At 34.8% G+C, this 27637-nt stretch overlaps 1 protein-coding gene across 1 annotated transcript in view; it reads left to right on the forward strand.

The window, feature by feature from the left end:
• Positions 1-27637, forward strand: part of TMEFF2 (transmembrane protein with EGF like and two follistatin like domains 2) — a gene marked incomplete at its 5' end in the record, with an annotated part of 248196 nt that overhangs the window by 66991 nt on the left and 153568 nt on the right. The gene's annotated exons all lie outside the window — the stretch shown is intronic.

Below are 27637 nucleotides of genomic sequence, written 5' to 3' on the forward strand. Positions count from 1 at the left end.
TTCCTCTGACATCAGTTTTAGCAGAGTGGAGGTTAGCTGTTATATGCCAAAATATTTCTCTTGTATATTTCCGTTCGAATGAGTCCTGTTGCTAAGTACCTTCTTTTAGCCCTAAGGAAATCAAATTCTGTTTATGCTTTTTCCCTGGAGAATAGAGGGGTTGGCGTGGACTGGGGCCAGATTTTATCAAAGCTGCATGGTGAATATTTTTCAGGGAACATAGCTGTTGCCACTTCATTCTCCTTATCCATCCATTCCACATAATTTGCCTATTTACCTGTTGGATGTTTTTAAAACTTTTATCATCATTATCATGGGAATGATAATAGGAAGAGGGAGGAAGGCTAAAACCCTTAGTGTTGTGTAGAAGCTTGCTATTCAAGTGTGGTCCTCCAGCCAGTAGCATCACCACCCCCTGGGCTCATGTTCGAAATGCAGAATGGAGGCCCCACCAACTGAATCAGAAGTTTCATTTTGACCAAATTATCCAGGTGATTTGTTTGCACAGTACAGCTTGTGAAGCCCTCATTCCAAAGGCCACGTCAGTCTAGCCCCATCTTGCCTCTCCAGGCACATCCTCCCACCACTGCCGTTCCCTCCTTCCACATTACTTCCACTGGCTCTCATTTTCTCTGGACACAGAATGATTTTTTTCATGCCTCCAGTCCTGTATACAAAAGTGGTCTCTTTATCTAGAATTTCCTTTCCTGATTTCTCTGCCTAAGAAACTATTACAAATGCTTTATGACCAAGTATCTTCTCATCTGGCATTTCTTTTCAAACTATGGCATCTGATAAATCACAGTTGGTTTTCTCCTCTTTGCTCCTATAGTACCTTTACATATTTCTAACACTTATCATATGCTGACATGTCTTTTCCCCTCACTATACTGTGTTTTTATTTCCCTGATACCCATTAGAATTCAGATAACATGGTAGGCCCTTGACAAATGATTGTTCAAGAAATTCATGAAAGAATGAACACTATGAGGTTCTCTACATCTTGCTCAAAGCAAATAAAAACAATAAAGATTTACTGTAGGGCAATTTAAACAATTACCTTTGGTATCCTTTAGAACAGGGAAACCACAGTCCAAAATCTACAATTCGAGGGCGAAGTCCAGCCCTCAGCCACTGTGATTTAAGCCAAGTTGGTTTTAGGAGTTAGCTTTTGCTGCAAACTTGATAATGTTTCTTAATAAATTCAACCTAAAATTATAAAGCAAAGAGCATTTATGTGTGCAGCTTACACTGCTATAAAGTAATTTCAAGAACAACAAATATTGTTTGAATCACAAGTAATGTCAAGCTGCTTTAGACAATCCTGGTGCAAAGTTAAAGTAAGAAGTATGATCTTCATTCCCACACATATCTGCAGTGGATATATTTTATGAGCTCAGACTACATTCCCAAAGCACTTTTCAGGCCTTGATGCAAGTGCCAAGGAAATGTGCATATTTCAAAATGCATTTAACTGTGCAACTGAGGAGCTTCCACCTAACCTTCAACTGGAAGTCATTAGCTTAACAATTTAAAGACAAGCTAAAAGGCAAATACCAAGATGATCTAATACAATTCTATAAATTCCTTCCAAGCAATAAATATGCTCAATTGAAACCGTGTGTTCATGCATTTACATCAGTATTTGGCACTACCTATGTGGGTGAAAAGACATAGTCAAAGAAGTAATATATAAAATCACATTACAGAAAAACATTTGCAATTAATTTTGATGATAGAGAACTTTGGACCTCAGTTAAGCAAAATACTATCTCCCTCCCCCCCAAAATTATATTTTCTCAGTAATCTGTATTACACAAAACCATACACAATTTTTATTATTATATTTTGAATTTCATCGATATAAAACTTGTGAAAATTTAGTTTCTCTCTTGTCATATAAGTACCCGCATAATGTCCTTGATTTTGCCTCTTGGCCTGTGATCCTAAAATATTTACTATCTGGCACCTTACAGGAAAAGTTTGCTGACCTCTGTTCTAGAATCAAAGACAGAAAGAATAAACATGTTTTCACTTATATGGGAAATCTAAAAAGCAAACCAACAAATATAACAAAACAGAAAGAGACTCACAGATACTGAGAACAAACTAGTGGTTGTCAGAGGGGAGGCGGTAGGGGGATGGGCAAAATAAGTGAAGGGGATTAAGAGGTACAAACTTCTAATCATAAAATGGATGTCACAGGGATGTAATGTACAGAATGGGGATATAGTCAACAAAATTATGATAACTTTGTATGGTGTGTATCTATAAAAATATTGAATTGCTATGCTGTACACCTGAAACTAATATAATATTCTAAGTCAACTTATGCTTTGATAAAAAAATGGGTAACAAATCAATATTTAATAAGTCAGGGAATAAAGTGTAGACAATTTCACCAATTTAGAAGTTATGTTATCGCACAGTATGTTTACATATTTCCTAAATAATCTTGGTAAAATATATAACAAAAATATGTTTTTAAAGGTGTATTTGAATTATTTTCTGAGAATAGTCACCAGGTTTAGATCAAATTTACTTTATAAACATTTTAGATCTACTGTATAAAGAAACCTAGTCTTCAGGGAATTTATCTCTTTCAGGCAGTAAATTGTTATAATTTTTTAGAAGCTGAAAACAGCCTTCATATTTAGGTGTGCTGAATAAGCTCTCAGTTCCTGAAACAACTAATTAAACTCAGCAAGTATCTCTTCATTGTTTACTGTTCGTCTCATCATATAGAAGCATTTCTGAACGCGTGTCAATGGCTCTTCAGAGCTGGAAAAAGTGGAAAGGCGTTTTACTTCACCATGACTTGTATATAGCCCTTAAAGACAAAGCAATTTTCTGTATTGAAACTTTGATTCTCTTAGAGCAATTACAATGGAGTAGTTATGTCATTCCTGAACTTTTCACCACAAAGCGGTTGCCTGTTAGAAACCCAATCTCAGAGAACTTGTTCAAAAACTAGCCGTCACTCTAGGTAGTCAATTCAAGAGGATCAAAGGAATCTGTTGGCACATACATCTGTTATGAAATGAGCTGTACTCTAAACTTTTGGGTACAAAACCCTCTATTTTGATTAGAACTGTTAAGTTGACAAAACTGAGACTGAAAATGTTCATAATCTTTAAGGTGTAAGTCATAAAGGAATAAAACCAAACTACTCTCTAGTAGATTAGTTTTATTCCAGTTCTATACTTTATCAATAGAGACCAAGAACTTCCATTTACTTCAACTCTTTTTAATTCATTGTTTTTCCTTTCCTAATATTCTATTTGGATCCCTGGTTTTCTTTAAATAAATTGCCATTTCCCTCTACTTCAAGAACCTTTCAGTTCTACTTATTCTAATAGGTTCTAACCTATTACCAGTATTTTTAATTTTCTTATGACAAGATTATGTGAGTATATACCAACTTGATATTAAATACTTTTTAAGTTTACTTATCATTGAGTTGAATATAGGTCTCAGAAATAAATCCTATACCATGTATAGTTTATGAAAATTATCTCTTTAAATGTACTTTGAGAGATCACTACACTTTTGTAAGATTTCTGAAACACGTAAATTTTTTTACCACCTCAGATAACAGCCATTCTCTGATAACTCCCATCAGTTGGAAATCATAAAGTCTTATTTCTTAAAAAGTAGTTGGTTTTTAAAAATCACAAATATCAGAGCTAAGAAAAAGAATGACTTTTTTAAAACCACAAAACACTTAACTGGGAATATATGTAGTAGCACTTATTAAAATGGAGCTGTTACATAATGATGAAAGTAAGAAAAACACTTATTTTTTCAAAAAAAATGACTACAAAAATAAAATGTCAGTGTTTTGAATGCTGTTGAGACTTAGATGTTTGATCTCTGACATAAAAGGTTTACAAATTCTTATTAGCAATCGTAAATAATATGCTGTACTGAGATTTAGCATTTTTAATAATTCCAATCTTCAAGTAAGAATTGATTCCTTCATTTCTTACATCATAGGCAGTAATCTTAATTTATATCAAAATATTTCTAAAAGTCTCACACAGATTCAGACCAGCTTTCAGGGAATACTTTCTTAGAAAGAAGTATTTTGAATAAAATCATGTAGCTGTTTTGTCAATCTGTTCATATCAACAACAAAAAAAAGTAAAAAAATATTTCCTTTATGGTCATACCCAATGACTAATATCAACATATAATACAATTTTAGTAAAATATAGTAACTTAACTGAATATTCATTAAATTGATTGATTCATTTATCTTCATTTTGCTTACAGAATAACATTCAGAATTCTATCAAGCAAGTCTTATGATTTACTTTTACTTTATTAAATGTATTTATTAAATTAAGCTTACATTATATTTTAAATTTTTATTTAATCCAAATGTATTCTCAGAATTCAAGATTAAATATTATACTGATAAAGTAGAATTATCTTCTACAAAAATAGGTAATATGTGAATTTTATTTTCACATAACTTAAAATAACTTTTGGATTAAGGACTATATTCATATTCTCCACAATCTGAGCTGTTTGTTTGATATTTGCTTTGGGGTTTTTTATTTTTTGTTTTTTAATGTAAAATACCCCAAACTTAGTACAGTCAGCCCTCCATATCTGTGAATGTGGAAGCCACAGGTGTGGAGGGGCGACTGTGTTACGCCATTTTATATAAGGGACTTGGGCATCCATGGATTTTGGTTTCTGCAGTGTGTGTGTGTGCCAGGGGTAGGGGAGGCAGGGGTGAGTGTCCTAGAACCAATCGCCATGGTTACTGAGGGATGACTATATTGGTTAAGGGCTATAACACACACACACACACACACACACACACACATATTCCAGGCTTGACCCAATATTGTTCTCAGGTAAAAGAGTAATTCTAAACAGATTTATTGGGACTTCCCTGGTGGTGCAGTGTTTGAGAATCCGCCTGCCAGTACAGAGGACATGGGTTTGAGCCCTGGTTCAGGAAGATCCCACATGCCGCAGAGCAACTAAGCCCTTGCGCCACAACTACTGAGCTTGTGCTCTAGAGACTGTGAGCCACAACTACTGAGCCCGCATACCACAACTACTGAAGCCCATGCGCCTAGAGCTCATCCTCTGCAAAAAGAGAAGCCACCAAAATGAGAAGCCCACGTACCACAGCAAAGAGTAGCCCCCGCTCGCCGCAACTAGAGAAAGCCCATGCACAGCAATGAAGACCCAATGTAGCCAAACCAAATAAATAAATTTATTTTTTAAATAAATAAATAAATCATAAACAGATTGATTGTAGAGGTTAAGAGCCAAACTTTAAGTTGGGCAGATCCAAGTTCCAATCCTTGTTCTACAGCTTATCAGTGATGTGCCCTATTCTGAGCTTCAATTGCTGTCAGTGTAATGAGGATGATGATAATAATATTGATAATAACCTCATTAGGACGTTATAGACAAACAATAAAATGAAGTGTCTGGGGAATATTAAGTACTCAGCAACAACTGTTAGCTACTATTAATGTCACCTACTTTTAAGCAAGTGCCCATATTAAAATCACTATTTCAGAACTTGTATTATGTTCATTTCATAAGTTAACTATTTATTGAAAAATATCTTTCATTTTCTTCTACTATGTTTAGGGATGCTAATTTTACTTACTGTCATATGTATTTAAAACAATCTAAATATGAGATTAGATCACTCCCTAACACCATATACAAAAATAAGCTCAAAATGGATTAAAGACCTAATGTAAGGCCAGAAACTATCAAACTCTTAGAGGAAAACATAGGCAGAACACTCTATGACATAAATCACAGCAAGATCCTTTCTGACCCACCTCCTAGAGAAATGGAAATAAAAACAAAAATAAACAAATTGGACCTAATGAAACTTAAAACCTTTTGCACAGCAAAGGAAACCATAAACAAAACCAAAAGACAACCCTCAGAATGGGAGAAAATATTTGCAAATGAAGCAACTGACAAAGGATTAATCTCCAAAATTTATAAGCAGCTCATGCAGCTCAATAACAAAAAAACAAACAATCCAATCCAAAAATGGGCAGAAGACCTAAATAGACATTTCTCCAAAGAAGATATACGGACTGCCAACAAACACATGAAAGAATGCTCAACATCATTAATCATTAGAGAAATGCAAATCAAAACTACTATGAGATATCATTTCACACCAGTCAGAATGGCCATCATCAAAAAATCTATAAACAATAAATGCTGGAGAGGTTGTGGAGAAAAGGGAACACTCTTGCACTGCTGGTGGGAATGTGAATTGGTACAGCCACTATGGAGAACAGTATGGAGGTTCCTTAAAAAACTACAAATAGAACTACCATATGACCCAGCAGTCCCACTACTGGGCATATACCCTGAGAAAACCATAATTCAAAAAGAGTCATGTACCAAAATGTTCATTGCAGCTCTATTTACAATAGCCCGGAGATGGAAACAACCTAAGTGTCCATCATCAGATGAATGGATAAAGAAGATGTGGCACATATATACAATGGAATATTACTCAGCCATAAAAAGAAACGAAATTGAGCTATTTGTAATGAGGTGGATAGACCTAGAGTCTGTCGTACAGAGTGAAGTAAGTCAGAAAGAGAAAGACAAATACCATATGCTAACACATATATATGGAATTTGAGAAAAAAAAAATGTCATGAAGAACCTAGGAGTAAGACAGGAATAAAGACACAGACCTACTAGAGAATGGACTTGAGGATATGGGGAGTGGGAAGGGTAAGCTGTGACAAAGCAAGAGAGAGGCATGGACATATATACACTACCAAACGTAAGGTAGATAGCTAGTGGGAAGCAGCCGCATAGCACAGGGAGATCAGGTCGGAGCTTTGTGACTGCCTGGAGGGGTGGGATAGGGAGGGTGGGAGGGAGGGAGACGCAAGAGGGAAGAGATATGGGAACATATGTATATGTATAACTGATTCACTTTGTTATGAAGCAGAAACTAACACACCATTGTAAAGCAATTATACTCCAATAAAGATGTAAAAAATAAATAAAACAATCTAAACAGCTTATTAGAATTGATTTAATGTGATTAAATGCTTTATTTATTTCATATCATTTCTATTAAGAGAAAAGAAATTTCTTAATAAAGAAATATCCAAAACAAAACTATGTTCTATTATTTGTGCATCCATTTACTTTTCATAACATAAGCCTGGTATTAATTTATGTAAATTAGTTTTCTCGTTTAGTGTTAACATATATGATAACTAAGACATTCAAAAATACATGAAAATGATTAATTTTTTCTATAGAACATTGTAATGTACATGAAAAATATCAAGATGAGAACTTTGTCTATGCAAACTGCCCAATTATTTATCTTTTCATTATTAGCAATCACTGGTAAAAATAAGAATAATAGAACTGAAAGAATAATTCTGACATTTGCTACATTAACAGTATTTTTTTCAGTAGTACATAAGCTTAAACATTTGAAATGAACAACTACCTTTAATAAATGGCAATATTAACTTTAAATGCTTTTATATGACCTTCAACATTAATGGAAGCACATGAAATTTGTGGAATGTATACTTTTAGTTATTATCCAAAAAAGCTACATATATGCAGAGTAAGAGACAAGGCATCTTAAAAAGAACTGATTCAGCTATGTTCAAAAGAAACAAGTAGCAATGAATGAGAAATTAATACAAAGGGATGGGCAAGAATTGTGACAAATCTTAAAATTGCTTTTATAACAAGTTAGCATATAGTAAATACTTAATAAGTTCTATATACCCTAGAGGAGGCAGGAAGAGATGGGCAAGAGTTTAGTCTTGAAAGGTAAGAGAGATAAGTTTAGACAGAAAAGAAGAATAAAAGTACAGCTGGATTTTTATTCTAAAGATGAAGGATATCAGCTAAAAACGAAAACAAGAAATCTCCCTCTACCTCTAGGTACCAACTTCCTTTTCTTCTCTTGTTTAAAATTGTCTATACTCTCCAACTCTACTAATTCACTTCTTACCACTCAACCCGCTTCAGTTTGGTTTTCTGCCTCATCTTGCCATATACACAGCTCTCTATAAAGTTATCAGTGACCTCTGGGTCATGAAATCCAATGGACATTTTTTAGTCGTCAGTTTGACTGTTTAGAAGGAGGTGACTCCATTGACCTCTTAGTCTTTGAAAACCCTGTTTCTTCCGTTTCCATGACTTGTCTAGTCTAATTTCCTCTTATGGCTCTGACAGCAACTTCTCTGTCTCTTTTGCTGGCTCATCCTCATCATCTAGGCATTAAATATTAGAGTTCCTCAATGGACAGTCACAGATTCTCTTCTCTCCTTTTCTGTCTTTTCCTTTCATCTCCATTTCTTATTCTAAAATTTCCCCCTAAGCCATATCACCTATACCTATGATTTTAATTGTGATCTATTGTATGTGCTAATGGCTTCCTAATTTATGTCTCTAGTACACAATTCCCTGAGGTTCAGACTTGGAAATGTAACTGCCTACACAACATGACCATTAAGTATGTCTCAAAAGTGCTCTAAAAGCACCTACAACCTAGTATGCCCAAAACCAAACTAGTTATCTTCCCATACACAGGCATGCACATATCAAAATCTGGTTTTCCTGAGTTTACTTCTGTAATCCAGAAACTTAGAAGTCATTATGATATTTGTCCCTCCCTCAAACCTCCCAACCATATGCTATCTAGCATCAGGTAACATAGACCTGGCACTCAAAGTCTGTCTTGAAGCTGTCTACTTCTTCCCTTCTTCATCATCTGTAAGAAAGGTAATATTATAAGAAAAATGTTCATTGAGTCCAGAGACATCTTCAATAATTAACCATTTACTTGGTTAACAATTTAACATGTGTAGTTCAAGTAGAAGTGGTTAGAAATAAATGTAATGGGAATCAATGTACTAAAGAAAAAAATACCTTGAGGGGATGGGAAATTGATAAGAAATGGCAACCAGCAATGCATCAATATAGCAGAAAGGGATTTGCAGAGATTCAGCCTGCAGTAGACTGCATGTGGATCGAATATATGGCTCTATTGATTTTTTAAAAGCAGAATATAGGATTCATAAATAAAAATACAGTACATGGACTCTCATACTAATTATTTATTATACATAACACTCACTGATGCACTTATATATAAATGTAAGCTATATATAACATAAAATTTGCCATTTTAACCATTTTTAAGTATACAATTCAGTAGCATTAGTTATAATCAGAATATCGTGCAACCATCACCACTTCTTTTTCATCACACTAAACAGGAAATCTACCCATTAACGATAACTTCCCATTGGTAAACTCTAATCTACTTTGTGTCTCTATAAATTTGCCTATCCTAGATATTTCATATAAGTGAAATCATATAATATTTGTCCTTTTATGTCTGGCTTATTTCACTTGGCATAATGTTTTCAAAGGTTCATTCATGTTGCAGCATGTATTAGACCTTCATTGTTTTTATATAGCTGAATAATATTCCATCCATATGTGTATATCACACTGTGTTTATTCATTTAGCAGTTGAGGGCCACTTGGATTGTTTCTACATTTTGACTTTTGAGAACAATGCTGCAATGAACACTGGCATACAGGTATCTGTTTAAATTAGTGCTTTCAGTTCTTTCAGGTATACACCAAAGAATGGAATTACTGGGTCATATAATAATTCTGTTTAACTTTTTGAGGAATCACCAAACTATTTTCCACAGCAACTGTACCATGTTGTATTTGTGCTTGCAGTGTACAAGTGTTCCTCTCATTGATACCTTTTCAATGATGGTATGAGTTTAATGCTTAATAATTTAGGATTGCTGTAGATATTTTGTTGCAATTGATTAACAAAGATTACTAAAGAATTTAAAAGTGAAAGTTAAAAGGCATAGCACAATGACCTGGAAAAATCTTTTAGTCTAGAGAGGGCTATGGAATTATCTAACGTTCATTTTTATTACAAAAAGATTTATATTTTAGTAAAGTCCTGTCCTTCATAGAAATGGATTGTAATAACAACCCATGTGATTATGGTATGCAATTCAAATTGTTGATAAGGTAATCAAAAATATTTCTGATTTAAATACTTTTTTGTGTGTCCAAGCTCCATATGACCAAAGGTACCCATTTTGAGCTTGCTGGCTAGAATAGTAACCTGTTTGTGGAGATGAGCAATCATCTGCTAGGAAAACCAATTTAAAAGGTTGACCTGTTTGAACTAGCTGAGGTAATTGATCACATATAATGGATGACTGGCTATCTATTTGCTTTTTTTTCCCTTCAATTCCAGAATGACAACAACAAAAGAAACTTAGTTTATAGCAGATAGTCATAATGACATTATTAAACAAGTTATCTGTTTTAATTATTTTCTAAGGAAGAAGTCATATGGTTTCTATCTTTGGTGCAGAATCAGAGAGAGAGAGATTTATAAGGCAAACAGAAGATGAACAAGTGATCTCTTAATTTCCCTTGTTGCCTGGTGATTCCTTGACTATCCAACACTACTAATGTATTGACACAATTTTATTTGGAATACAGAAATGTAAAGTCTATTGAAGCATATGCACTCATACTGACATATGTGGAGAAGTCACTTGAATTATTGTATTTGGGAAATTAACAAAGACCTCAGTGTCTTGTAAACATAGAATGAATATTTTGTGAATGTGTGAACACTTTCCAAGTCTACAAAAAATCTTGATCTTTTTTCTGACAGACTGTTTTTTCAGCACATAATATCATATAAATTGGGCAGTTCTGCTTTAGAAAGGCTATTTTTACTAATTACGGTTCTTAATTTTCCACAAATGATTATATCTAGCATAAGTATTTGCACTTTCATGGTAAGATTTAGAACATTAAAGTAAATTTAAGAGTCTTTAAAAAAAATCTGTAGTAAGAGAACAAAGAATTTCCTAGTACTTTATTTGAAATAAAGAAGGAAGTGCTGAAGATATTTTTCCCTTTTACTTTTGTATTAATCTATCGAGATATCAAGATTTTTTATTCTCATGTGATGCTGAAGCACTCAGAATCTTGAGCTTAGTTGATCTGTACATGAGCTAACAGTCCCTTGATCCTAAGTGTACTTAACCTTAGTATTATTTATAATTAACATAGATAATGTCATTTCTTTACTCAAAGGCTCTTATTAGCTCCCTAATCAATAGATAATGAAGCCCAAACACCTTAGCCTTTTTTTCTGAATGTTTGGAACTTTTTTCAACTCCCTTTTCAGCCTTGTATTTCACTGTTACTTATTAAATATTCAATATGTGAGACAAACCATACGATTATCTCTGCTTTATTCCCTCCAAAGTGTTTCTCATCTAATTCCCACCCAGTGGCAATGCCTAACTCAGGATTCATCCATGAAAGTCCAACCCATTCTTCAAGTCCAACTTCAAGGTCAAATGCCATCATCTCTATTAAACTTCTCTTGGTTCACTAGATGGGAAATAATTTCCACTTCCCTGCCACTGTGAGATTATATATCACTATTGACATAATTCTTACATTTTGTCTTACATTTTTGTGCCTTATTTCTTCTTCTATTTGTGAGCTCCATGTGGGCTGGGGCCATAAATTCTTCATCTTGGAATTTCCCAAAGCACTAAGAAAAGTGTCATGCAGACAGGAAGTACTTATTATTTTGAATTGAATGGAATTCACATCCTCAAGTGTAGATTATAAAAGATCATTTTAAGAAGGGTAAATTTTATTATTCATTAAGTAAAATAATTAACAAAGAAATTAGTAACTCATGGACCTCTTTTGAAAATGATATAAGCTAAGTAGTGGCAGCGCTTCAGGAAAGGAAGAAACATGGATGGTGGATTTCTTAAAATAACTTTTTGGTTTTATTATCAAGTTTATTGATAATTGTAAAAAATAATGAGAAGCAAAAAAATACATAAGAATAAAATAGTTTTACATGCAATACCGAAGATAGCCCCAGATATACCAAGTTACATTTTTAACACCCCAAAGGGGAGCATAGTTTATATATTTTTCTGTAGTTTGTGTTTTCCTAATAACACTATGTATGTCATTGTGTGCCAGTTATTTCTGTATCAATAAATATGCTTTTATTTTTAATTGCTTTCTTGTCTATGTAACCCCCATACTTGAACATTTTGAGTCCTAGGAGTTTTTTTTTTTACTACAGCTAAATCACTTTAACTTTCATTCATGTGATTTAAATGTTATGCTCTTCTTAGTTTCTATTTCCTAGAGACAGAATTGTCTCACCCAGGACATACGTGTATAGTGTTAAAACTATCCATATGCATTAAAAACTTTCCCTTCAAACTTTTTTTTTCTTTTGCTAATTTCTATTGGCAACAGTAGTATTTTAGAGTGCCCAATAGTGACTTCTTTAACCATCTTTTTGCTGACTCAAGCTGCATTCTCTAAAGTATTCCTCAAAATTGGGATATGTCTATACAATGGAATATTACTCAGCCATAAAAAGAAACAAAATTGAACTATTTGTAATGAGGTGGATAGACCTAGAGTCTGTCATACAGCGTGAAGTAAGTCAGAAAGAGAAAGACAAATACTGTATGCTAACACATATATATGGAATTTAAGAAAAAAAAAATGTCATGAAGAACCTAGGGGTAAGACAGGAATAAAGACACAGACCTACTAGAGAATGGACTTGAGGATATGGGGAGTGGGAAGGGTAAGCTGTGACAAAGCAAGAGAGGGGCATGGACATATATATACTACCAGACGTAAGGTGGATAGCTAGTGGGAGGCAGCTGCATAGCACAGGGAGATCAGCTCGGTGCTTTGTGACTGCCTGGAGGGGTGGGATGGGGAGGGTGGGAGGGAGGGAGACGCAGGAGGGAGGAGATATGGGAGCATATGTATATGTATAACTGATTTACTTTGCTGTGAAGCAGAGACTGACACACCATTGTGGGGCAATTGTACTCCAGTAGAGATGTAAAAAAAAGAAGGAAAAAAATCCCAAAAAACCAAAAACAACCCACTAAAATCTGAAAGAAAAATTTTTTAAAAATTGGGATATGTCATAATTCTTGTCTGCTTGGAAGACATGCGACGAAGTCCCAGCTAAAGAAAAAGCCATTGGATTAATAATAACTTAGGTTCTCCTTTATCCTATATTTTCTACGTATCTGAAGATACATGTTTTACAGTTAGTTGTATTTTAACCCGCTAATGGCAGGTAGTAAATAGTAACTCAATTTTGCAAATTCAGTAATGCCAATTGAATTAAAGAAGCATGCAATTGGCTTTTAGTATTCCAGTTCTGGGGTTATATTGCCTAGTTAAACTGTCACTTGCCGCTTATCACTGTGTGATATTGGGCCAAATGCCTAACAGGTCTTATCTACTGTTTCTGTACCCACAACATAGAAATAATGAAGGTACCTTCTCTGCAGGGTGGTTGTGAGGGCTAGATTAGATAATGCATAGAAAGCGTATTGCCCAGGGCTTGCCACCTAGAAAATCTTCACAAAAATAGTAGCTGTTATTACTTTTACCTACAGTGTTTGGAAAATAGTTGCCTAAAATACAGGTTCATTACTTGATAGATATGTTCAGTGAATGGTTTTGTTTATTATAGAATGATACATTACTTCAGGGAAGGAAATATGCAAAAACAATATTAAACTTTATGTTCACTTCAGTAACCCATCATGAAATACATATATAATCAATCTCATGAACATTAAAATAATTTGGTTAAAAAAAATTGTGTCATTTTGGAATACGTCAAATGAAAAGAGTGTGTTGCTCAACATTACATCAATTAAACTTCATATGGATATTTAAAGAATTCTGGTAATAATTCATGTGATAAAATCCAAAAGCAGTCTTTTCAATAAATGAAAAGTTTACAGGTCAAATCTCTTCACGATATTCATAGATAATTTTTTGTCTTGAGTTAACATGAGATAATAGTCAGGGTTACAATTTCACCTATAACTAACTTAAAGAAATAAGACAGGCAAAAAGAAAAGAACTGCCTTTCATAACACAAATATAGAATTAAACTGTCAAGACTTGAAATGTTCAATAACTGCATGTAGAGTAAGATTTTTTTAATTCAAATAATCTTCTTTGAATTTGATAGGAAATGAATGTATTGGCCAGAAAATTGTGACAATTAATTGCAGAATGACTGAATTTTAATGAAAGGCTCTAAGAAAAAAAAAATGATGAAATGAATGTGCTGTTTGCTTTTAAATCATTTACAGTTGAATAATTTATGTTATCTTTAATTCATCCAGTTAAATTATCCAAGATGAATACAATATGAATAAAAGAGGTTTAAAATTGTCAGGTTTTTGCATTAAAATGTTTGCCGATAACCACTTTCTGGGTTTTTTTTTTTTTTACTATTTTAATGGTTTTATAGATTGCAGTACAAGTTAGAAGACTAAGATAAAGTACATAATATAACGTGTTTGCAGCGATCTAAATATTTGACCTACATCTTCAGACATTAAAATAAAATCTCGTGTATAGGTAGGTCATGTGTTCGCTCAAAGAAAACTAACTTAACTGGAAATTCTTCTGATTTTTTCCCCAAATTTGGCTCACCCTATTCTCCCCATTTCTGTCCCAAAGCATTCTCCAGTTGTTCATACCAAAACCTTTGGAGTCTTGCCCAAAACCCTTAACTTCTTTTCTGTCAAACCCCATATCTTAACCATCAGTAAATCTTGTCAGAAGCTACCTACAAAACATATCCAGTATACTTCTCACAAACGCCTACTGCTGCCACCCTTACCCAAGCCACCATCATTCTCCCGTATTCATAGTCTCTCTCTCCCTCTGATTATCCTAGTAGTCTCTTACTGCTCCTCCCTGCTTTGGCAGTCTCCTTCTGATAGAGCAGGCAGAATGATCCTTTATAAATGGAAGTCAGAATGTGTCACTCTTCTACTCAAAACTCCCAATGTCTTTCCATCTCACTCAGAGTAAAAACCACAGGTCTTATAAATGAACTTCACAGCAGTATAATGAGCTAATTAATCCATGCTACATCTCTGATTCTATCTCCTACCACTCTCTTTTTTCCTCAGCTCTTTCCTCAAACACCCCAACTGTGCTCTCACCTCAAAGCTACAACAGCTCTGCATATAAAATAAAGACATAGAATTTCTCAGTCTCTTTCTCCTTCTGCTAATGACCCCACCATTGCTTTGATTCTCACCAACAGAACCCTGGAACCCGGCTCTAAATGCTAACGGACTGACTGTCTGACTCAATACATACAATAATTGATGATTCATACAGCACTCTGCTAGGAGTTTTACTTGCAGAGTTGAAAGCAAGATTACCTCCTTAATGAAGCTTCTGTACCGTTAAGAATTAGATATGGGGTCACAACTGAGGTTTTGTTAATATATAATCGGCAAAAAATCCAGACAAAATACAAAGGTTAGATCTGACTCCTCAGGGAACTGGAAGAAGATTGCTGCAGTTCTGAAATGGAAATAAGACAAAGACCAATTATTCTAAAGACAACACATGACGACACAAGTCTGAAGGTGAATCCAAAACCAAAAGTCCATATGCTGGCCAAGAGCCAAGCATAGGCGGGACAGGATTTGGGGGGAATCTAATAATCATGCCTTTTAGCTTTTAGTTAGCTATTCTGCAATGGTTAGTGCAAGAATAAAGGCCACATTTAACCAGCGCACAGATCCCCTACTCTTCTGTTAAAAACCATTTAGTGGCATTCCATCTCACTCACAGTAAATGGCATAATCTCCACGTGGCATGATGGCATCTAAGGCCCTACAGAATGTGCACTGACCTCAACCTCATTTTCCAAGTTTTTCTCCATCTTCCCTCTGCCCCTGCTACACTAACTTTCTTGCAATCCTTCAAACAGGATTTAGAATGCTCTGCCCCCCAGGTACCTCCATGGCTCTCTCTCCCTCATCTCTTTAAATTTTTGCTTTAATGTCATCTTTTTAAGAAGCAAATGGAGGCTTTAATTTTGTTTTTTGTCTTTTATGTGGTAATAGTCTTTTACTACATGAGCTTCAAGACTGTGTGTGTGCTGTTTTGTACACATTTCACTGACATGCTAGTATTATTTAACATTGGAATTCCTTCTAATGTTTTTAGATCGGCTGCCCTACAACTAAATTAAATTACATTTATTGAGCTTTTGCATGTGCCAGGTACCGTGCTCTCTGCTTTATATGCAGAATTTCATTTATTCTTCCAACAATTTAGAATAATCATTATCTCAATTTTATTGAGAGAGAAACTGTAATTCAGAGAACTTTGCCTTGCCTATGGTTGACATAATACTTGTTTTCATGGACCCAAGTTCCCTCTTCAGATATTTTCTTTAGGTTGACTAATATTTAGTTAGAAGGGAGTGCATTCTCCATGTGGAACTAGATTTCTAAGTGAGAAGACACCATTTGTATCCTCAGATGTTTATTACAGCCTAAGGTACTGCCTGAGACACAGTATAGTCTAGTGACTCAGCATATGTGCATTTGAATCAGAACACAGGGGTCCCTGTCCTAGCTCATCCGTTTCCCAGCTCTGCAGGATTTCCCAGTGTCTAGTTGCGGTTCTTCTGTAAAAGAATAGTACCTAGGGCTTCCCTGGTGGCGCAGTGGTTGAGAGTCCGCCTGCGGATGCAGGGGACACGGGTTCCTGCCCCGGTCTGGGAGGATCCCACATGCCGCGGAGCGGCTAGGCCCGTGAGCCATGGACGCTGAGCCTGCGCGTCTGGAGTCTGTGCTCCGCAATGGGAGAGGCCACAACAGTGAGAGGCCCGCGTACAGCAAAACAAAACAAAACAAAACAAAACAAAACAAAGAATAGTACCTAAAGGAGCATCCAAACCAATAAGATTTTGAGGTCACATTCTAAGACAATGCATACAAAATTAGGTACAAAAATTGAATATTTATTTAGAGGAGAAAAGAAAACATAGCAAAATACAAATTTAAGATAGCTGACAAATACCTCAAATATTATAGACTCCAGAAAAAAAAAAAAAGCAATATTCTTGTTTTATGCCTAACAGTCAAAGTGACACAAGTAAGGATTGTTGGAAAATAGCTAGAGTCAGACTTTCCTGGAAGCCCAGGGATGAGTCAGGTCTTTCTGGACAAAGGTTTCCAGTGGGCCACTGTTCCAATGCAACATCACACACAAGATCAGGTTTTCAGCCTCCAAGTCAATCAAGAAATTACCTTGAAGTGTGCACGACATACATACTTGTTTTAAGCAAAACCACTCTGCTGTAGGCACTCTCTATATGTCTGCTTAATTGAATTAAATTGGGTAAGGCTGGTTCCTTGGTATAAAATATGAAGATGTTTGTTGAATGTAAAACTTATTTTTTGGCTATTTTAAGGCAGTTACTAACTTTGACAATAAAAGTGTGAACAGAACCATAATTCATTATTAGGCTAACATTTCTTCTTTCTGTGAGTGTTTGTCAATAACTTTTGGCCATGACATAGAGCAGTGTATATATTTGTAATATACTTGAGTAATACCTATAAAAACAGTTCAAAAAACTAAAAGCTGTCTAAATTTTTTCCATTAATCAAACTATGCCTATTGAAAAGCACTATTGAAACAAAATATACTGTCACTCTTAAGGTGGAAAAAAGTGATAAAATTGTTATCACTTGATGAGGGAATGCAGAGGCATGGAGGTAATACCCTAACTTCTTATCCAAGCTTGATTTGTATCGCCAGTGTGATCTGGAGAAATTCACTAAATACTTTTGTGATACAGATTCCTTAGACACTGAAGGAGCCAGTGGTTTTAGGTCTTCCTAAAGAAGTTGGGGAAAATAAATCTTGAAATGAACATACATGTCTGTGTGCTTTTAGGACGCGAATCTGTTGGGCAGCAGCACAGTCTGAGGCATATGATGCAATTCTACATACCAAACTGAGAAAATTGGGTGGAAAACCCATTTTCCCTTAAACAGCCTTTGAAGCTGCCAGTAATTAATTTGATATAGTTCTTAAAAAACTGAAGCCAATCTCTCTAAGTTGTGGGGCTCTGTATGTGAGCCATCTGGAACTATCAGATAATCAGGACAATTTAAGTTATGCTTACATAATTGTGAATAAGAAAATTCATTTTGGTCTGAGTTCAAGGGTTTAGGAAAATAGAGCATAACCAATCCAAGAAAGTTTGAAACACAGCAGTAACGAGAGATACGCAAACCAGATGCAAACACATCTGGTTCGAGTTTTTTTTTTAAATAGATCTGAAAGCTGTATTCCTAATGTCCTAGGCTTCCCAAAGAATTAGTTCATGGACTTATCTTCAAGGAATGACACTTAACTAGATATTATCTGACCCTAAAAAAGAAACAAATAAAACAGGCTTGTTGACTACTGAAAAATGCAATTTAACTATGAACATTACTCAAGGCTTTCTGTCCTCATTTCTAGTGAGAAGAAAAAATAGCATGTGTTTGCTCTATAGAAACAACTGGAAAAATTGAAAGAAGGGAAGGAAAAATAAGGAAGGAAGCCTGTATTGATTTTTGCTCAGTTCTTAGTGTAGAAGCCCTGTAGCTCTTACCTGCTGTCTTTTAAGAATATTAAATGAGTGCTAATGTAGTTTTAGAAACTTGACATTATTGAGAATTTCAAAAATTCTCTGTTTTTAAAAACCAACTCATACTTAAACACAGTTTCATGCCTGGTTTCTATAACTGAAATACTCTGAAAAATTCAAATCAATTCCTTTTCAATAACTAAACTAAATAATATTTTGCCAAAGTTTTTCTCAATACTTACTCTAAACAAATTTTGTACTATTCACTCAGATACATACAACGAGTTATGAGGATCAGCTGGCCAAAGACAGGCTTTTAGAGAATTCCATTCTGCTACTCTTCATAGGGTTGTCATATACCCAGAAGAAAAAATCTTCAGAATTTGAAATTTTATGGAACTGCCAACTTAGCTAATTTGTCTTTATTTTTCAAATTTTACCTTTATCACCCAGTTGAGAGAAGAGCAGCAGACTGCCTCTGCCTCTAGCTCAACTGCCCTGCTATAATCCAAACTGGATAACGGGGTAGAACCTTGGTTCTACCTTATGCTTAAAATTCTCCTGTATAGTCAGGAATTATCTACAGGGAAACCAAAGTGTTTGCTTAAAGACTTGATTTCTTAGCATTTTGCCTAGTCTCATTTTAACACTTGACTTATCAGATAATGAAGAGAATTTTTTGGAGCAAATTGTTTTAATTCTAAATGACAGGCAAATTAAGTACTTTAAAAACATTGATTTTATATTGACCAAATAGTTCAAAAATTAACATAAATAAAAGAGAAAAACATATTTATTTTCTACACAGGGAAGTCAGAGTTCCGGTCAAATAAGATTTAGATTGAGAGTGTTTTTGCTCAGTAGAATATGACCTTGCATTTGATACTACTCACTGGGTAGAAAGTCACTTTGTTTTTTAAAGACTGTATGTTAGTGTTTTACCTTATTCTGCTGGTGTGGTTAAAATCAAAGTTAGAGATTATTATTTTGGGGGACCATTTCCTATCTTAAAGCATTAACAGATGGTGATATATGGTACTAAATAGCAAGCACAGAATGATATACATTGCACACTTGTATTTGGTTAATTGAGTCAAATGTAGTTGTCATTTGCCAAATGCTTGTGACCTTTCTTTATCTTCCCTTTCCTCTAAGCTGCTGTTTAAATGGAGACTATCATTACCACTTTGGTGAAGTCTAAGTGTGATAGCATATGTAATGGACCTAGAATCCTAGCCTTGCACTTTCTTCACTTCATTTAGACAACTTTTAGGCTAACATGAGCTCTGAATGTGAACGTATTTTTGCATAATCCAATTAAAAATAAAAACATGAGAACTTTAAGAGATATTAACAATGGAGGTCAAAGAACATACAGTGAAGTGCAGTTAAGACATGATGACCTGCAATTGTAGTTACTCCTGCCCCTCCACAAGGAGAAAAAACAGTACTTAAAATTGCAATGAAGATTTATTCCATTTTGGTTAGATTAAAAATGTGCAGTCAAATGCTTTTTTCTCCAAGAGAAGAGGGTAAGGTAGGTCAGTTGAAGGTATCTAGTGTATCTTAAAATCTATTTGAAACGTTTGAGTGAATTATTGTCTAAATTGACAGGTGATTCCTATCCAAGCTAACAATATTTTTCTGTTATCATAGCCCAAGAGGGACTACATTAAAGAATATATGCTCTTCCTAGGCTCTGGCTGAGTACACAGATGATATAATACATGAATTAGGAAACGAATACACTGGACTTATAACTAAATCCACATAATTCCATTGTGAGATGTCCTTACTTGCAATCCTTTGCAAAGCATGCTGTGCACAGTGTGGTAAGTGTGCTTGTAATGAACAATCAGGGAGCTTCTTACATGGAGAAATGTGCAGGCAATTGTTTAAAAGAGCATCTCAATAAATACCCAAGGTGAAGTCAACATGATTTCCTTAAGTTGTTTAAAAATGTATGTGCCTAAAACTATTCTGTCTACAAAATTTAGTGTATACACAAATCCAAAAATTCTTTATTAAATATTATATTTGTATATGCTAATACAAAGAAATAACAAAATTAAAAATCAATGCAAAATATACTTGTGTTTTTTAGAACACTTAAAGACCTCAAATTTGAAGATATATCCACATTTTAAAAGATATTTTTCTTTTTATAATTTTCAAAATAATGAGTACATTTATAAACTGAAATCAAGTTAATAGGTATAGAGGATTCATTTGAAAGAAATCAGTCATGCATGGAATATTTTATGATATGCAGAATGAGTATCTAATTTCTAAATGGCCTAAAAAATAAGCTTCTAAAATGGTTCTTAAACCATTAAAAAAATTAACCTAATAAATACAGTCACATTTCTGTTGTTTTTTATTAATGCTTCATCTACATTTATGTCTATAAAATTTTTAACTTCAGTTGAAAATCTCTTCATGTAAAAAGTCCCAACTGAATGAATGAATAACACTCAATTAATATTCCACTGATTTCATTGTTAATGGACGACCAAGTCACAGCCTGAGCAGAAGAGAAAGTTAAATATCAACTGCTTCCTTTCAGAGCAGTAGAACACTCATCCAAATTCCATTTTCTGTGTTCTATGGAGCAGTGTCTCCAAATCCCATAAAACCACTTCTCCTCATTATGAAAACCTCTTCACAGTTTACATGCTAAGAACAGAAGACTAAACCATGACAAATGCCCAAAGCAGCTTTTCAAGTTAGCATATGAACTATGAACATACCTTAACCTCAAATTATGGATTATGTCAAAAACTATGAAGCATATTTATCTTACATACATTTCATTTGTTGGTTGTGGTTTCTAAATATTTTGACAGTTGATTATTTATTTATTTTATGTTTAAAGTAAGTTACGGAAGACTTTTATTCCCAGAATGCAGGAAGCACTATGCTTGAATTCGAAATCCTAAATTGAATACTCTGATAATATCTGACTTTGCCATTAGCTTATCCCCAGTATTATTATGGAAAGTGTTTTGGTCTCCACCTCTAAAGTAAATTAGTGATAAGATTCTCTATATCATGAGGATTTGTGTTGTTATTGTTGTTCCTTGTCTTTTTGTTTTAAATAATTGTTTTCTATATTTCTTTTGCTGCAGGAAAAGTGTTGGGTTTATTGGGTGGCCCCATAACTTTATGATGTTAATTTTTCCATAAACATGCTTGAAAATAAAATTAGAATAAGTGTGTGACCTTATTTGTCAGTAAAAAGCACATTTAGAATTTATTTTCAAGGCAGGAAGGATGACTGTATATTTCTCTCACTGAATTCCATGATGTTGCTATTTCAAAACTTCCTTAAGGCCTTACTACCATGCCATATACATAAAATGATACATGGGTGCATGTAGAAGAAAGCCTCTATCTTGCTGGAAAGGTATATTTCCATCCATTTCTGTCCTTCATTGGAATCAATTTTTATTTCCTTTATATTTACAAAATATTTCACCTTCTCCAATAAATATGGTACTGAAAGTAACTGAATTATATCCCTCTTTAATATAATTAAAAATTGTAATTGATCATTGAGGGTTTTAGCTCAGTAGCAAAATAAGCAGCAAGTTCTGAGCCAAAATAATAAACTATATATAATCAACTCTGCTGATCTCTAGGGTTTTAGTTGTAAAACATCATCAGGCCAGACACTAAACCTCAAAGCAAGGCCCTCTTTATGGCTTCAGCTGTGTCCCCTTATTCAAGTTACTTTCCGTAACTCCTGCCTATATAGAATCTGAAGGGAGAAGCTTGAGAGGACTGTCCTGTGTATAGGGAAAGGAAAGCTGTCTATGGGTGACTCAGAATCACATGGGGGAAAAAATTAGATGAAGGGAGAGTAAGAAAACAATAGCAAACCTACTCAGGACATAATAAAGGCAAGAAAGGAATGATGAGGCAGATAATTGAACATGGCAGACCATCAGTGGTTGTAGAGAACCAAGTATATTTGAGGAAAGTTCAACCCTGATGTTTAAATTCAGCTTTTGTGATCAAATGTTGTGCTTGCATGAATGTTTAAAGTCAGCCTTACTCAAGTGAATTTACCATGAGCCTCTAGGAATATGAAGGACAGCAGAGACTCAGTTTTGAAATAGGCATAAGTGGTTAATCTGGTAAAACTCAGAGAAATATGTTGACTCATTTTTTGAGTCATTATGTTTGGAAAATCACTGGGTTCTAGAAGAAGATGCATCCATTTCCGTTGCTAGTGGGATGCTAGAATACAGATTTTCAAAAATTATTTATTTAAAGCAAAAATGCTATTAATAGCAGTGAGTATGAAACTTGATTATGACAGCTTAATTCCCCCCCCAGTATATGCATTAACTAATGCCAACTGATGTCAACACAAATTATGAGCATGCAAGAAAAACTAATTGTTCCACATTATTTTACAGTTATTATTGATTACCATGCCCTTTGCAAATCAAGACAGAAATAGAAAGTATAATAATTCTTAAGGATGAATTTAACACTTACTAGAGGGGAGGAAGGATATTTCCAAATACTTTCTAATTGCATATTAAAATCTCAGGATACATTTAAAGGGCTTCAACTGAGTATAAATAAAATCTGGCTAAATTTTAGAACATGATCTCTAATCAAATATATACCGATTTAAGAGGAGACTTCTCTTTTCAAGTTGAAAATTGTTTCTTGTTTCTATCAGAGTGGCATCTTCATCAGCTACAAATAAAGTCAAGATAAGATTTGAAATGGACATATCAACCACACACACACACACACACACAATTATCAATACTAAGAATGTTTGCCCCTGGTTGTGCTGTAGAATTTTATTTCAAATGGTGGATGTTCAAACGCCACTTGAAATGTGTTTGGGTCAGTGTCTTTGGAACTGGACTTACGTTACATTAAAGAAACACAGGAAAGCTGAGACGCTGAATTACACATTAAAATAAGAACAGAAGCAAAGTAATGTGAAAAGCGGTATAATAAAAGTAATATAATATGAAACTTTTATCTGTGTCCTGAGCCCCAGTTCTACCTCATCCTCTCAGTCTAAGCAGACCTCGTAAACCTCAACCAGAATACAGTTTATCAACATTCCTCCTTTTCAAAAGATTATGTAAATAAAGCAGATAAGCTTCTTTCAAGCCAAATTAATAATAAGTACATTCAAAAGTAACTGCTTGGAAGATCAAAGGTCAAGACACTTGAATGTTCCATGTAGAGAATTACCATGATGTACTGCTAATACCATGAGTCTAAAAACAATCCAGGGCTTGGAAAAACAAAACACAACAAAAATCTAGTCTTAGGCTTAATGCTTGTGTCCCTAAGACCAGCCCCAACATATATGAAAACCCAGAACTTTCCATCCCTTCTTTATCATATACTTTTCTTTCCCTTTTTCTTTTTGTTCTATTTCTTTATTCTTTTTATTTCTGTTTATTCCTCCTAACTTAGAGTTCTCGGGGTTTAAATGTGATCTGAAAGACTTCCACTGTGGGTTTAAACTCTTAAAATTACTGCAGTTGATCTAGAAATGACCAGTAAGGTCTAATTGGCTGGGTCTACATGTCATCAAATGGTAAAATTTACTTGGAGATTTCTGGCACAAGCTCTTGTCTGAGTCTCATCTAGTCACTGCTAAGGAAGAGAATAGAAGTGTTTTTTGTGCTCTTGTGGTTGAGGTCTTGGAATTCAGATTTGGAACTTACATCCAAATGATTTCTTATTCTATTTTCCGCATGTTCAATGATGGCTAGTTCTTAGAGATGAGGAACACCTAGCCTTCTAATATCTGAAGAGAGGTGAGATGTTATTTGGGAAAAGGCGAGAGTCTGTTTGGAAGTACCGAATGAATACCTTTTTTATGGACAGAGAATTGATGATAATATAGGAACAGAATTTGAGACTTATTCTAGAAAAAAGCTATTAAACTAGGTCAAATGCTCCCTCCAAAATAAATAAATAGCACCAAAATATCACTCTCCATCTCCTTGTCTTGATTTATTTTTCTTAACACCTACTGTATCTTATAACTATTACTCCATTTGTTAGCATCTATTCCTTCCTAGTAAAATGTGAGCTCCGTGAGAACAGACACAGTGCAGGGAGAGCACATGCCTTTAAAGTGATTTTTAGTCTGTGAACAAATTGGGAAAAGGAAGAACAGCTCAACAAACAGCAGCAATGTGCATCTGCTCAAGAAAGGGGCAGCTGGAGAAAATATCAAGAGAAGCTTTCCAAGGTAAACCCTCTATTTTGGGGTTTGTATGGCTTCCCTATTGCTGCTGTAACAAAGTACCACAAACCACTTTCCCAGCCAAACATCAATCAACGATAAAAATGTTGGTCTTTGGGAACGTTGAAGACTTGTAAAAAATATGGAACGTTCTTTTCTTGACCATTTATATAGTCCCAAAATTCTTCTTAAAATTCCAGATAATCTATCAATTATCTTTAAATACCACACATTTGGTAAATGTAAATTACCACATGTTCATATACAAGAATCTTATATATTTGAAAATAAATATACAGAACCCTGCATATTTGAAAATAAACGAAGGAGAATATTCAAGAGAATTCCTGAGTAGCAAAGTCAAACTTGATCTTGATTCCACTTTATTTTCAATCAGAAATAGGAGACAGCACCACACAGAATACAACAGAAATTGTCATTACCAATAAATATCTAGCCCACCATCCAGGAATATCATTTCTTGTAACTGAGCTTTAATAAGAGAGAAGGAACTGAAAATTGAAGCTTCAAATCCTGGGCAAGTACGTGGACTTCAGATGTTTAAGTTTCTGATGAAGAAAGCAAGCCATATGTTTTTAAGACTAACTTTTAAGAGAAAGTAGTCACACTATCATAAAAAAAACAAATTATTCTGAAGAGGTAGTAATGCACACTTGCTGGAAAGAGAGCAAGATTTCAGGACATAGATGTCACTGGACTTTAGGAATTTTTTCCCCACTTTTTTCTCCAGTGTTTTGATACTTTAGCATGAAGTGCACATAGCAGTTCATGGTTTTTAATGAGTTGGAGAATTACACTGAAATTCAGTACTGTGATAATAACCTCCAAATTAATATTTTCCTTCGGATAAATTGCAATGGAAAAAAATCTAATCTTATTGCCCATAAAGTGACATAATAAAACCAGAATGCCAACTATAGCGTGGAAAACTCTCCCAGCAAATGTTACAGAGACCATCCACTTTCCGAGTGTTTGCTCTTCGTGTTTAGCTATTAAAATAAGGGTTTAATTTAAAATGCATGAATAAGCTTCTTACTAGATTGCAGACAAGCAAAGGAAGTAAATATTTTTTTCTCTCATTTAGAGAGCTAGCTGATATTCTATCCTTTTCTCTCTTTCATGCAATTACAACTTGAGTAGGTGACGTGGGGGTGTGAAGGTGGCAGGTAGGGCAGAGGAGGAGGGTGTTGAGCGTACCTGCTCGTAACTATGCCTCTGTCCCAATCACCTCTGTGGTTTCCCTGACGTTTCTGCTCCTATGTGACTTTTGCTTAGGCTGGGATTTATAACTCTGTCATTCAGGAAGAGGTGTTTGAGAAGAGCCATTAAACAACCATCAAAGCATTAAACAGCTACACACGCAAAAACCGACCACAAGTACTGCCACGAGCTGGTTGCAGAGAATCCCTAAGCCTTGCAGGAGGTGTGATAGTACTTACAGAAGGAGCCTTGGGAGCTGGGAGTTGACAACAATGTCCAAAGGACTAGAGGCGAAAGAACACACAGCTTGAGTGTGTGAGACAAATGCTGCTTTCTTGCTGCATTCACCAGCTCCCACGTGTAATATTTCTAACACATTAACAGAGCATTAGAGTTCGTGGCATGCTTAGTGACAGGAATAGAACCATGAAATTGGTAATGTCTTGCCAGTTTTAAAATGTAGATGAATAACTTCTTGTCAAAGCGATGAAGTCTTTCTTATCCTATAAAAAGAATCCCTGTATAACTAATGAGACCCCTGGGCCATCATACCTGCTCTGTTCAATTTCTTACACTAGTTTGGCTGTTCAACTACCTGTAGTACTTGGACTATGGAGATAGGTGTTTTCAGAATTGATTAACACTGTAACAAATTCAACATACAAATGCTCACATCTGAGTTGCCTCCTGGATATGATGGGCAAATTTGATGTTACCATTTTTAAGCTATTCCTGGTATTTCTACGTCAATTATCGGACTTCCCTGACTCTTCTTTATACAGAAAACATGTAAATTAGCTTATGTCACACATTGTGGAGGGAGAGTCTCGGGATGGCAAGGTGTCAGAGAACTGCCATTTTGACTGATTGTACTCCTGGCAACTAATTGTGATAATAGATTGCTTTCTATTATATCACTGCATTTGGCTGTGACGATATTTAACTACAGAAGATTAAAGACATGTCATGATGCCAGGGAACTTTATGAATGGGCTAGTGCATTTTTGTCACTCTTAAAATTAGCAAGCCAGAGCAGAAATAAACAATTCTGGGAAACTTCAGAGTCACTCCACTAAAGAATGCACAATTTTTGTCTCTCAGCATTTCCTTTAATTGTTGAGCCAATAAATGTTTACCGTTTGCTCTTTATGTGCTAGCACTGGGCTAGGCCCATGTAGAACACTTCACCAGAAACATGATCCCATCCTTAAAGATCTGCTAGTCAAGTTTATATAAGGCAACATAAAAACAATACAAGATAATACATACTAGTTCTAATTTGCTTGCTACAAAAAATAAATGTTATTTACAGAAAAGAGAAGCAGATCAGTAGAAATAAAGTTATATAGAACAATTTGATAGTCAACTAGTGGATGAATAGAATTTTGTTAAGACAAAGGAGAAAAGAAGGCAACTTAGGTAGGGAGATCAATGCATGGAGGAAGAATGCGGTTATGCACGGAACAGGTGAGGCCAGTTCTTAAGCTTAAAGGTTACCATGTTCTAGGCATTGTTCCATCTGTTTTATATGCCTTTTCTTGTTTAATCCTCTCAGTAAGGTAGACATCATCATCCCCATTTCACAGAGCTGGAAACAAAAACTTAGGTTCTACGAAGTCACATAGCTT

The sequence above is a fragment of the Grampus griseus genome (assembly GCF_964374135.1).
Source record: "Grampus griseus genome assembly, chromosome: 7".
NCBI classification, from domain to species: Eukaryota; Metazoa; Chordata; class Mammalia; order Artiodactyla; family Delphinidae; genus Grampus; species Grampus griseus.